Here is a 13,971-nt window from a genome sequence, read left to right as displayed (position 1 = left end):
AATGACATTAGTCTGATACTAATCTGTCACTCAGTGAACACCAACCTCACAGACATCTTTCACACACTGTGGCGCGTGCAGGTTTTTTCCCTGATGCTTCAGATAATAAAGATTCAGATTTCTTTCCAAATTTGCACAGCGGAGGAATTTGAACGATACTTTATTTTATCTAAAATCAGGTCTGAACACATCCACTCGCACAGTCTTTAACTACGTCACTCACGGAGAGAGTCCCTAAAATAGCCTCCAGGTTAATCCCGGGGCGCTCGTGTTAAAGTTAGTGTGAGAAACAACAGTCAAAAAAAATTCGGCATACACTCACCCTCTCATTCCAGTGAGCTACCCCGGGGCGATCGTGGCTCAAGAGTTGGGAGTTCGCCTTGTAATCGGAAGGTTGCCGGTTCGAGCCCCGGCTTGGACAGTCTCGGTCGTTGTGTCCTTGGGCAAAGACACTTCACCCGTTGCCTACTGGTGATGGTCAGAGGGCCCGGTGGCGCCAGTGTCCGGCAGCCTCGCCTCTGTCAGTGCGCCCCAGGGTGGCTGTGGCTACAATGTAGCTGCCATCACCAGTGTGTGAATGTGTGTGTGAATGGGTGGATGACTGGATATGTAAAGCGCTTTGGGGTCCTTAGGGACTAGAAAAGCGCTATACAAATACAGGCCATTTACCATTTGCTCACCCACTGTGCTCTTCCACATGTGCTCTGCCCTCTTATCATCTTTTCTTTTTTCCTACCTCCGGTGGTGTCTGAGAGAAAAGGTGAGGAAGCACTTGAACTCATCCTTTTTTCTCATGGAGTAGATTTTGCGATAGAGCTTTTTCTCAGCAGCTTCTTTGGTTTGTTCTGGATGGAGACAGATCATGTGATAGGTGTAATTGATAAGGCCAAACAGTTCAGGGGCTGATCGTGTAGCCAGCGGTGGCGATGAAGCTGGTCCAAATGCCAACTTTGTGGGATGCAGCCGCATGTACATAACTGCAGACCATCGGGCAGTTTTGCAGGGCCCAGTGTACGGGGCTTGGCAGAGGCAGGACCGGGCGGTTCACTGACCTGTGGGGGAATGGCAGCCACAGGCGGTGGAGCTGGTGATGGTGGAACTGCAGGCGACGATGTGGAAACTGTTGATGGTAGAGTAGGAGGTGGTTGAACGGACTCAGAGCCAATAGCGGACACAAGGTTGTGCTGGAGCACACCTGAACTGAAAGATGTGAACAAACACTGGGCTTGCGCTGAACTGCTCTGTGATTGGAAGTCTGTGATCGGACCTTGGAGTGTCCATCCTAAGCAGGTTTTGACCACAGCAGGAGAGCCATATGGACCATGGCTAACTGGTGCAGTAGGCGTGATGAGGCGAGTATGATCTGAGCCTATGAGCAGTAGTCGAGCTGCTTTGTTAACAGCTGATAATGAGATGCCTTGAAGATGTTTGTAATTCCTTTGGAGAGAGAATACGGGTGTTTCTCTGGGTGTGCAGTGGAAGAGATCCTGAAACTTACAGAAAAAATCTGAATAGTTTCAACATGTTGACGGACAGGTCTAAGTGACAAATTCTCAGCTTTCCCAGTTAGGTGGCTGAGCTGCTGATGTCAGAAGCATGGTACGTTGGGAGCCATCATCAAATACTGCATATGTCATATGCCATTACACAGGAGCACTTTCACAACTTTTAATAGTACAGTAGGACAGTCAACAGTATATCAAAATACAACGTCCTCACTACAGGATTAATTTCAGTTCTAGGTCTCTGATTTACCTCACACAGGATCTGTAGATGTCGTCCCATGCAGGTGACACATGCTTTCCTCAGATCACACTTTGCAGCCTGATGAGTCCTAGCACAATGCCAAAACCGTTTGTTCCTCTTTACCCGGTTTATTTTCTCATCCTTTGTCTTGTGAATAAACTCAGGACACTTACTGATGCGGTGTTCAGGTGAGCAGCAGCACATGTAGCCTTAATCATTAGGATGGGTTGTGCTGCCTGTACAGGATCATCAGATGTATTTGCCCCATGTAATATTGTTGCAAGTGGAGAGGTGTACTTACAGGCAGCTCGTGGCTGGCTGAAGGACGAAACAGGACTGTCCTTTCTTGGTTGACACCTGCACTCCATTTGCAACCACGATAAGAAAGGTAAGTTATACGTCATTTCTCCTTGTTTCCTATAAACATGCCGTTTAAAGTGACTACAATGCTCTGCAGGCAACTGTTCAAGCAGGCGATCAACATAGGAGCCACAATTTAGTTCTGTCCGTCCTTGATCACCCGTGGTGCTAAGCAAACCAACTAGAGCTTGTACACGAAGACCAAAGTTATTTATTTCGAAGTTATTTCGGATTTCATCTTCTCCGGTTGCTGCTTTACAGGAGGGTGCTGCCTTTGTTCAGGAATGCAAATGAGAGGTTGAGCGGGGTCTTCATCTAGAGCACATGTGTCAAACTCAAGGCTCGTGGGCAACACACGGCCCGGCATACATTCATATCCGGCCTGCGAGATCATTTTATATAGATTTTTTATTACTGTTATGTATGGCCCGGCAATATGCGGTGCTAATAACACACAAACAACAGATCCCATAATGCAGTGCTGCAGCCTTCTTTGCCGAACACTAGGCTACCTGGGAACATTCCCGCATCAATCAAGTCAAACTTCAGTTATTGCGAAGCTAGCTGCTCACAATGGCGAAGAGAAAAGTTGATTCTGAAAACAGAGCCTTTCAGCACCGGTGGGAGACTGAATATATGTTTACAGACATTGCTGGTAAACAGTTTACCAGCAGTTTACATTGCTGGTAAACTGGTAAATCACAAAGTGAAGCTGTTGTGAAAGCAAATTTTATTGTAGCAGAGGAGCCAAATCAGCCCGGTACCGCTCTGAAGAGCTGCATGATGAAGCTGTGCGACGTCTAGTGTCCAGACAAAACAAAAAGGGAGATCAGTTTGAGAACAGAAAAAAACACCTCTGCACATGAAAAAACTCTTAATACACCAAAGAAACACATGACAAGCAACAGGGGGGGTAAAGGGTGCAGCATCGGAAGGGAATAAGCGTCGAAGGCATTTGGAAAGGGAGGGGGGATGAGTGTGTGCATATCAGTGTATGTGTCTGTCTGTCTCATGTTTCCTGTTTTATTTTGAAGGAGTCGTGTGTTCTTTGTTCATTGTATTTAGTTTCACTTCCCTTGTCCTGTCATTAGGCTCATGTAAGTCAGCTGTTCCTCCATGTGTTCCCACTTCCCCTAATCACCTCCTGTGTATTTAAGTCCTCTGTTTTCAGTGTGTCATTGTCAGGTCGTTTGTTGTCCTTTGTGTCATGCTTGCAGGTTCTGTGCTCTAGGTATTTTTGTGTCCATGTTAGGGTTCATGTTTTGGGTTTCTATGTTATCTTAGCTCTCCCAGTTTAGGTTATTGTTTAGCTTCTCCTCTGCCTTTTGTTTTGTAATGTTTTCACCAGCCTTAATAAACAGCTCGCTTTCTGTTAACATTTAAGTTTTTGTTTCATGGTGTCCGCATTTTAGGTCCTTTTCATAATACATACAGTCTGCCTCTGCCAGACTGTGACAATGAGTTTTTTTGTGGAGTGACAAACTGGATCTGCCAGTAACAGATTAAAAGCACAATAGAGTTCAAGAGTTGAATGGGTGTATGCAAAAGTGCAAATTCATGTTGGCAGCACTGAAAGTAAGAAAACATCCACTGGTTAAATGAGATGATAGATGATTTGAAAAAAATCATGCTAAATGATCCTAGCACGACAGCTGGCAGGTTATTAAAGCCTCTGCACACGCTCAGTTTGACACAGCTGAAACAAGAAAAAAGGTTCTTGTTAAACTTGGTGCATTTTTCTGTTTAATAATTATTTTGGGGGGTAGTACAAGCTGTGTCTCAGTTTCTGTGGAGAAATGCGAACACATGTGTTGAGCACTTTGAGTATTTCAACGACACATTGCTGCTTTGTGCTATGAAAACGCAACACACCTTTGTTATCACAGTACTGTACTTTACAGGCTCCAGCAGATCAGGATAACAGTGTTTATGACACTTTTAGGTACACCTGTTCAGCTGCCTGTTACGACAGACAGTCGCATGGTTGCAGTTCAATGCATTTAGGTATGCAGATATATGAAGATGACCTTCTGAGGTTGAAACTGAGCATCAGAATGAGGAAGAAAGGTAATTTAAATTTGAACGTGGCATTGTTGTTGGTGCCAGACGAGCTGAGTGTTTCAGAAACACGAGTCATCAGACTGGTTCAAGCTGTTGGGAAGGCAGCTGTAACACAAACAAGCACTCGTCAGTACCAAGGCGTGCAGATTGCACAGTACAGAAAACCTTGATGGGCATCTTTCACCTGATGTGTCTCATCGCCTCCACCGACATCTGCCCTCAGCCAAGCCATCACCTTCACTGTTGCCAGTTTCTGGCCTGCCAGTCTGTCCCTTGTTGGGATTTAAATATATAATCTGAATGCCTATTTGATGATTATATTGTTTTATGGATAAGAGAGGCCCAACTCTGAGTACAGTCTGTGCCAAAAAGTACTGACAGGAAACTGCATGCTTTTGCAGAGAAAATTCAATTCAATTTAATTCAATTCAATTTTATTTATATAGCGCCAAATCACAACAAAAGTCACCTCAAGGCGCTTCATAGATACAGAGAAAAACCCAACAATCATATGACCCTCTATGAGCAAGCACTTTGGCGACAGCGGGAAGGAAAAACTCCCTTTTAACAGGAAGAAACCTCCAGCAGAACCAGGCTCAGGGAGGGGCGGGGCCATCTGCTGTGATTGGTTGGGGTGAGAGAAGGAAGACAGGATAAAGACATGCTGTGGAAGAGAGACAGAGGTTAATAACAGATATGATTCAATGCAGAGAGGTCTGTTACAGGGAGTGCAGAATTATTAGGAAAGTTGTATTTTTGAGGAATAATTTTATTATTGAACAACAACCATGTTCTCAATGAACCCAAGAAACTCATTAATATCAAAGCTGAATGTTTTTGGAAGTAGTTTTTAGTTTGTTTTTAGTTTTAGCTATTTTAGGGGGATATCTGTGTGTGCAGGTGACTGTTACTGTGCATAATTATTAGGCAACTTAACAAAAACAAATGTATACCCATTTCAATTATTTATTTTTACCAGTGAAACCAATATAACATCTCCACATTCACAAATATACATTTCTGACATTCAAAAACAAAACAAAAACAAATCAGCGACCAATATAGCCACCTTTCTTTGCAAGGACACTCAAAAGCCTGCCATCCATGGATTCTGTCAGTGTTTTGATCTGTTCACCATCAACATTGCGTGCAGCAGCAACCACAGCCTCCCAGACACTGTTCAGAGAGGTGTACTGTTTTCCCTCCTTGTAAATCTCACATTTGATGATGGACCACAGGTTCTCAATGGGGTTCAGATCAGGTGAACAAGGAGGCCATGTCATTAGTTTTTCTTCTTTTATACCCTTTCTTGCCAGCCACGCTGTGGAGTACTTGGACGCGTGTGATGGAGCATTGTCCTGCATGAAAATCATGTTTTTCTTGAAGGATGCAGACTTCTTCCTGTACCACTGCTTGAAGAAGGTGTCTTCCAGAAACTGGCAGTAGGACTGGGAGTTGAGCTTGACTCCATCCTCAACCCGAAAAGGCCCCACAAGCTCATCTTTGATGATACCAGCCCAAACCAGTACTCCACCTCCACCTTGCTGGCGTCTGAGTCGGACTGGAGCTCTCTGCCCTTTACCAATCCAGCCACGGGCCCATCCATCTGGCCCATCAAGACTCACTCTCATTTGATCAGTCCATAAAACCTTAGAAAAACCAGTCTTGAGATATTTCTTGGCCCAGTCTTGACGTTTCAGCTTGTGTGTCTTGTTCAGTGGTGGTCATCTTTCAGCCTTTCTTACCTTGGCCATGTCTCTGAGTATTGCACACCTTGTGCTTTTGGGCACTCCAGTGATGTTGCAGCTCTGAAATATAGCCAAACTGGTGGCAAGTGGCATCTTGGCAGCTGCACGCTTGACTTTTCTCAGTTCATGGGCAGTTATTTTGCGCCTTGGTTTCTCCACACGCTTCTTGCGACCCTGTTGACTATTTTGAATGAAACGCTTGATTGTTCGATGATCACGCTTCAGAAGCTTTGCAATTTTGAGACTGCTGCATCCCTCTGCAAGATATCTCACTATTTTTGACTTTTCTGAGCCTGTCAAGTCCTTCTTTTGACCCATTTTGCCAAAGGAAAGGACGTTGCCTAATAATTATGCACACCTGATATAGGGTGTTGATGTCATTAGACCACACCCCTTCTCATTACAGAGATGCACATCACCTAATATGCTTAATTGGTAGTAGGCTTTCGAGCCTATACAGCTTGGCGTAAGACAACATGCATGAAGAGGATGATGTGGACAAAATACTCATTTGCCTAATAATTCTGCACTCCCTGTAATACATAGTGAGTGAGAAAGGTGACTGGAAAGGAAAAACTCAATGCATCATGGGAATCCCCGGCAGCCTACGTCTATTGCAGCATAACTAAGGGAGGATTCAGGGTCACCTGGTCCAGCCCTAACTATATGCTTTAGCAAAAAGGAAAGTTTGAAGCCTAATCTTGAAAGTAGAGATAGTGTCTGTCTCCTGAATCCAAACTGGAAGCTGGTTCCACAGAAGAGGGGCCTGAAAACTGAAGGCTCTGCCTCCCATTCTACTTTTAAATAATCTAGGAACAACAAGTAGGCCTGCAGATCGAGAGCGAAGTGCTCTAATAGGGTGATATGGTACTACAAGGTCATTAAGATAAGATGGGGCCTGATTATTTAAGACCTTTTATGTGAGGAGCAGGATTTTGAATTCTGGATTTAACAGGAAGCCAAAACAGGAGAAATCTGCTCTGTCTTTCTAGTCCCTGTCAGGACTCTTGCTGCAGCATTTTGGATTAGTTGAAGGCTTTTCAGGGAGTTTTTTTGGACATCCTGATAATAATGAATTACAGTCGTCCAGCCTGGAAGTAATAAATGCATGAACTAGTTTTTCAGCGTCACTCTGAGACAGGATATTTCTAATTTTAGAGATGTTGCACAAATGGAAGAAAGCAGTCTTACATATTTGTTTAATATGTGCATTGAAGGACATGTCCTGGTCAAACATGACTCCAAGGTTCCTCACAGCGTTACTGGAGGCCAAGGTAATGCCATCCAGAGTAAGAATCTGCTTAGAGACCATATTTCTTAAGCTTTTCAGGGCCGAGTACAATAACCTCAGTTTGATCTGAATTAAGAAGCAGAAAGTTAGCGGCCATCCAGGTCTTTATGTCTTTAAGACATTCCTGCAGTTTAACTCATTGGTGTGTGTTATCTGGCTTCATGGACAGATAGAGCTGGGTGTCATCTGCATAGCGGTGAAAATGTATGCTATGTCTTCTAATGATGCTGCCTAAGGGAAGCATGTATAATGTAAACAGAATTGGTCCTAGCACTGAGCCCTGTGGAACTCCATAATTAACCTCAGTATGTGAAGAGGACTCTCCATTTACATGCACAAACTGGAGTCTATTAGATAGATATGATACAAACCACTGCAGTGCAGTACCTGTAATACCTACAGCATGTTCTAATCGCTCTAATAGGATATTATGGTCGACAGTATCGAACGCTGCACTGAGGTCTAGCAGGACAAGCACAGAGATGAGTCCACTGTCAGAGGCCATAAGAAGATCATTTGTAACCTTCACTAAAGCTGTTTCTGTGCTGTGATGAGCTCTGAAACCTGACTGAAACTCTTCAAATAAACCTCTGCAGATGATCTGTTAGCTGTTTGACAACTACTCTTTCAAGGATGTTTGATATGAAAGGAAGGTTGGAGATTGGCCTATAATTAGCTAAGACTGCTGGGTCTAGAGATGCTTTTTGAGTAAAGGTTTAACTACAGCCAGCTTGAAGGCCTGTGGTACATAGCCGATTATTAGAGATAGGTTGATCATATTTAAGATCGAAGAATTAATTAATGGCAGGACTTCTTTGAGCAGTTTTGTAGGAATGGGGTCTAAAAGACACGTTGATGGTTTGGAGGAAGTAATTATTGAAGTTAACTCAGAAAGATCAATTGGAGAAAAAGAGTCTAACTTAACATCAATGGTACTAAGAGTAGCTGTAGATAATATTACATCTGTGGGATGATTATTGGTAATTTTTTCTCTAATGATAAAAATGTTATTTGTGAAGAAGTTCATGAAGTCATTACTAGTTAACGTTAAAGGGATGGTTGGCTCAAAAGAGCTCTGACTGTTTGTCAGCCTGGCTACAGTGCTGAAGAGAAACCTGGGGTTGTTCTTATTTTCTTCAATCAGTGATGAATAGTAAGATGTTCTGGCTTTGCAGAGGGCTTTCTTATAAAGCAGCAAACTATTTCTCCAGGCTAAATGATGATCCTCTAAATTTGTGACACGCCATTTCCTCTCCAGATTACGAGTCGTCTGCTTTAGGCTACGTGTTTGAGAATTATACCACGGAGTCAGGTACTTCTGATTAGAGACCTTAGTTTTCACAGGAGCTACAGTATCCAGAGTCGTACGTAGTGAGGAGGTGAAATTATTAACAAGATAATCGACCTCTGTTGGGGTAGCGTTCAGATAGCTGCTCTGCTCTGTGTTGGTACAGGGCATTGAAGATGATAACAGTGGGTGGATTATATTCTTAAACTTAGTTACAGTGCTTTCAGAAAGACATCTACTTTGATAAAGTCTACTCCCCACTGCTGTGTAATCAATTATTGTAAATGTAAATGTTATCAGGAAATGATCAGACAGCAGAGGGTTTTCAGGAAACACTGTTAAATGTTCCGTTTCTATGCCATATGTTAAAACAAGATCTAGAGTGTGATTAAAGTGGTGGGTGGGTTCTTTTACATTTTGAGAGAAGCCAATTGAGTCTAATAACAGACTAAATGCCATGTTGAGGCTGTCATTTTTAGCATCTACATGGATGTTAAAATCACCCACAATAATTATTTTATCTGAGCTCAGAACTAAATTAGATATAAAGTCTGAGAAATCAGACAGAAACTCTGTGTAAGGTCCAGGTGGACGATAGATGATAACAAGTAAGACTGGTTTCTGACTTTCACAGCTGGGGTGGACGAGGCTAAGCATCAGGCTTTCAAATGAATTAAAAGTCTGTCTGGGTCTTTGGTTGATTAATAGGCTGGTGTGAAAAATTGCTGCCACACCTCCCCCTCGGCCTGTGCTTCGAGATTTCTGGTAGTTAGAATGACTCGGGGGTGTTGATTCATTTAAACTAACATAATCATCCTGCTGCAACCAGGTTTCTGTAAGGCAGAGTAAATCGATTTGTTGATCAATTATTAAGTCATGTACTAACAGAGACTTGGAGGAGAGAGACCTAATATTTAATAATCCACATTTCACTGTTTTACTCTTTGGTTCAGATGTGGATACTGTATTGTTCTTTCTTTGTGATTGTTTATGTTTAAGTTGTTTGTTGCTGGTTTTTAGTTTGTTTTTTGTCTGTTTGGAAGCTGACACAGTCTCTATGGAGATGGGTTTTTGGGGGGGTAGCAGGAGGAGAGAAGCTGCAGAGAGGCGTGTAAGACTGCAACTCTGCTTCCTGGTCCCAACTCTGGATAGTCATATTTTGGGGGGTTTAATAAATTTGTCCATATTTCTAGAAATGAGAGCTGCTCCATCCAAAGTGGGATGGATGCCGTCTCTCCTAACAAGACCAGGTTTCCTCCAGAAGGTTTGCCAATTATCTATGAAGCCCACATCGTTTCTGGGACACCACTCAGACAGCCAGCAATTTAAGGAGAACATGCGGCTAAACATGTCACTCCTGGTCTGATTGGGGAGGGGACCAGAGAAAACTACAGAGTCCGACATTGTTTTGGCAAAGTTGCACACCGATTCAATATTGATTTTAGTGACCTCCGATTGGCGTAACCGGGTGTCATTACTGCCGACGTGAATTATGATTTTACTGAATTTACGTTTACCCTTAGCCAGCAGTTTTAAATTTCCTTCAATGTCGCCTGCTCTGGCCCCTGGAAGACAATTGACTATGGTTGCCGGTGTCTCCAGCTTCACATGTCTGAGAACAGAATCACCAATTACCAGAGTTTGACCCCCGGCGGGTGTGTCGCCAAGTGGGGAAAAACGGTTAGACACATGAACGGGTTGGTGGTGTACCTGGGGCTTCTGTTTAGGACTATGCTTCCTCCTCACCATCACCCAGCCGCCCTCTTTCCCCAGCTGCTTGGGGTCTGCCGGGGAACAGCTAGCGGGGCCTATGCTATCTTCGGCTGCACCAGCTACAGGGGCCTGGCTAGCTATGGGTGAATGAAGGGTGCGAAGCCGAGTCTCCAATTCAGTAATCCTGGCCTCCAGAGCTGCAAATATGCTACATTTGTTACAGATATCATTACTGCTAAAGGAGGCCGAGGAGTAACTAAACATCTGACACAATGAGAAAGAAAGTGCAGGAGGGACAGGGACAGAAGAGGCCATGCTGCTAACGAGTCGGCTACGAGCTAAGCTACGCTAGCGAAACAGTACAGAGACAGTGAGTGAATACTTTGGCTATAAATTAGGTAGTGAGTACACAGAAAGTGTGCTTCGGATGAAGTACGTGAAGATTATACTATGAAAGAAGAATGTATTTAAAAGTTGTTAATTAAATTGCTAAGCAAATAAGCTACTCAGAAACACCACTGTGTTTGAGCAGGAACAGGAAGTGATACTCTACCGCAGAGCCAGCGAACACCAAGAGTCAGTAATTAATTACTGATTACTTCCCCAAAAAAGTAATCCCGTTACTTTACTGATTACTTATTTTCAAAAGTAATTAATTACTTAGTTACTTAGTGACTTTTTAAAAATACAATTTACAACCTGAACAGGTGATAAAGCAATAGATCTTTCAGCCCAATTCTACTTTTTCTGCATAATCCATCATACAACATGTAATCAAATGGAAAAGTCTGTTTTTAAAACTTGTTTTATTAGTTTTAATCTTTTAACTTTATGCATCAAGCAAAAATTTTATTATATGCAACATTCTCTGACTGGAAGAAATTTGTTTAATATTTAAACCTATTTTCTGCACATTCCACCACATAAAAAAAAAAAAAAAATATATATATATATATATATATATATATATATATATATTTATATATTTTTGTGTGTGTTTACACTCGCGCTTTCAAATAGATGCAAGTAAAACACAGCAGAAAATAAATAAAGGCAAAGACTCAGCGGTCCTGTTGCTCTATTTTCACCTGTAAAGCAGGAGTGGGGTAGGCGGAGGTTTACCCTGGTGCAGGTGTGCCGCGGTCAGTGGAAGAATCCGTGAGTTTCTCTGTGAGTTTCCCATTACGTCGTAGCTACTCGGTGCTTGTTTGGAAGTTTAGGGGTTTTTTTCGCTGTAAAAAGAAGTTTTCTTCCCACGCACAGCGGACACTAATGATTTTGTCACTTTTTATGGAATCAAACTCAAAGTAAGGTCAGTACTTCCACGCTTTAAACGCTGCACGCTCATACTCTCTCTGCACTCGATATATATTCCATTGTTGATCTGCACACAGCTGTTGTCACGAACGTCGCACTCGCTTACATCACTGTCGTGAGACATTCTCGCAAAAAAATCACGGCTTTAGTAACGCAGTAACGCAGCGTTCCTACGGGAAAGTAACAGTAATCCAATTACCGTTTTTGCAATAGTAATCCCTTACTTTACTCGTTACTTGAAAAAAGTAATCGGATTACAGTAACGCATAACGTGTTACTGCCCATCTCTGGTGCCTACACACAGCCTCTACATCACACTGTCAGGGTCTGTGGTTGATTAATAAGACGGAGTGGAGTAGAGGCATGTAAGACTGCAACTCTGCTTCCTGGTCCCAACTCTGGACAATCATGTTTTTGAGGGTTTAACAGGTCTGACTAGATTTCTAGAAATGAGAGCTGCGCCATCCAAAGTGGGATGGATGCCATGTCTGCTAACAAGACCAGGTTTTCCCCAGAAAAATTCCCCAATGATCTAAAAAAAAAAAACCCCAAAAAACATCCCACAATGAATATATGTATCGAAAACAAAGAAAGACATAGGGTTTTATATATATATATATATATTAGGGGTGCAACGATATTCGTATCGATATTGAACCGTTCGATACAGTGCTTTCGGTTCGGTACGCATATGTATCGAACAATACAACATTTGTAATTTATTTTATCAACTTTCCTTCTGACGATGCTGTCTGTGTTGAGCGCTCAGTGAATCTGCGTTCGACTACTCCGCCTAGGGTCGACAGTGCAGCCTAGGCGGAGTAGTCGAACGCAGATTCACTGAGCGCTCAACACAGACAGCATCGTCAGAAGGAAGAGCGCAGGGCAAGCTAGCGAGACAGAAGTTAAGCTCTCCTTACAACATGGACCTCCCCCACCCTCATTCAGATCTGGCGTTTGGAATTATTTTGGTTTTCATGTGACGTATGACCCTGAAGGTAAGTGAGTCATGGACTAAAGTAAAACAGTATGTTGGATGTGCCATGCAATGCTCAATTACATGGGTGGGAACTAGTGTGTTAGCGCAGTTAGCTTGTTAACGTGTTGGCCGTCTAGCCCCATGCACGGGGCGACCGGCGGTAGCTCGTTAACGGAGATTTGCCGTGTTGTGGCGTTAAGGTCATTTCAACGAGATTAACCTGAAAGCACTAGTGGGAACACAACGAATATGACTGCACATTTACGCCGACATCATCCTAGTGCAAAGACAAAAACAACAAGCATGCTACTAACTTTACCCGAGTCATTTAGACAGCTGTTTAATATGCTGCTGAGAATATAGCCCAGAAGAAGCGGATAGTATAGCTTTTATTTTGGAAAGAGACATTTCTCTGTAATAAACTCTCTTTTCCAAAGATGAGTGATTCCTCAATCAGATACCATTGAAACATAGAAATGTGCATTTGCTCGCAATATCGCTAGCCCAACGTCCCGGGGCTAGTGATTTTTTCAGTCGGGGTACCAAAATCTATCTCTGCCCTGCCCGTCGGGCTATTGTAGGAAGGAAAAATATATGTCAATGCTTTTGCATTCTTTCGGAAATGTAGCTGGGTAATTATGTCATTGGCATCGGTGAGCCACTGTCAATATGTGACATATTGAAATCGCGTTTGAATTTGCGCTTGTTTTTTTGCTTTCACTTTGCAATAGCGCGAACTGTGTATAGAGAGCGACAGCACTGATCTGTGAGTGATGATAATTTGCGCACCAATTCCTCTGACATCGTCTTATTAATTGTTAGCTTACTATGCAAACATGACAAGTGAAATCTCCCGCAGCTTAAACATGTGAGAGGTTGATCGCGCAGAGAATCGCTGAGTGAGTGTGTGTGTGTGTAAAAGCAGCAGGATTTATATTTGACTACGATGACCTGGATGACTGAGAACCTTCACAGACAGATATATATTTTAGTTCTGCTGAGCCAAATAAGACAGGTCAGGGTGAAGAAGTGACAGCCAAAGAAAAGCTTACCACAAAACGGAGAAGTTATGACAAATCAGACTATAAGGCAAAAAGAAAGTGCAGCTTTATGGTTTCATGGACAAAATTATTTCTGTGGCTGCAATATGACGAGCTAAATAACCAGGGCTGCACATAAGTGGTCCGCAGGTGCGCATTCGCTGTCAAAATAAAAAACACGCACAAGGGTTAGGGTTAAATTTAAAAACTGTACTTTTGAGTTAAAATATATATTTATAATTTTAATAAATGACAAATTAAAAAGGCATGAACATTTTTTTTGTATCGAAAAAATATCGAACCATGACACCAAAGTATCGAACCGAACCGAACCGTGAATTTTGTGTATCGTTGCACCCCTAATATATATTTATTTATTTATTTATTTATTTTTTGCATTTACTGGATATTTATTGTTTTTCCTTCAA

Source organism: Maylandia zebra, linkage group LG4, assembly GCF_041146795.1.
Source record: "Maylandia zebra isolate NMK-2024a linkage group LG4, Mzebra_GT3a, whole genome shotgun sequence".
NCBI classification, from domain to species: domain Eukaryota; kingdom Metazoa; phylum Chordata; class Actinopteri; order Cichliformes; family Cichlidae; genus Maylandia; species Maylandia zebra.
This window is presented reverse-complemented; position numbering follows the sequence as displayed.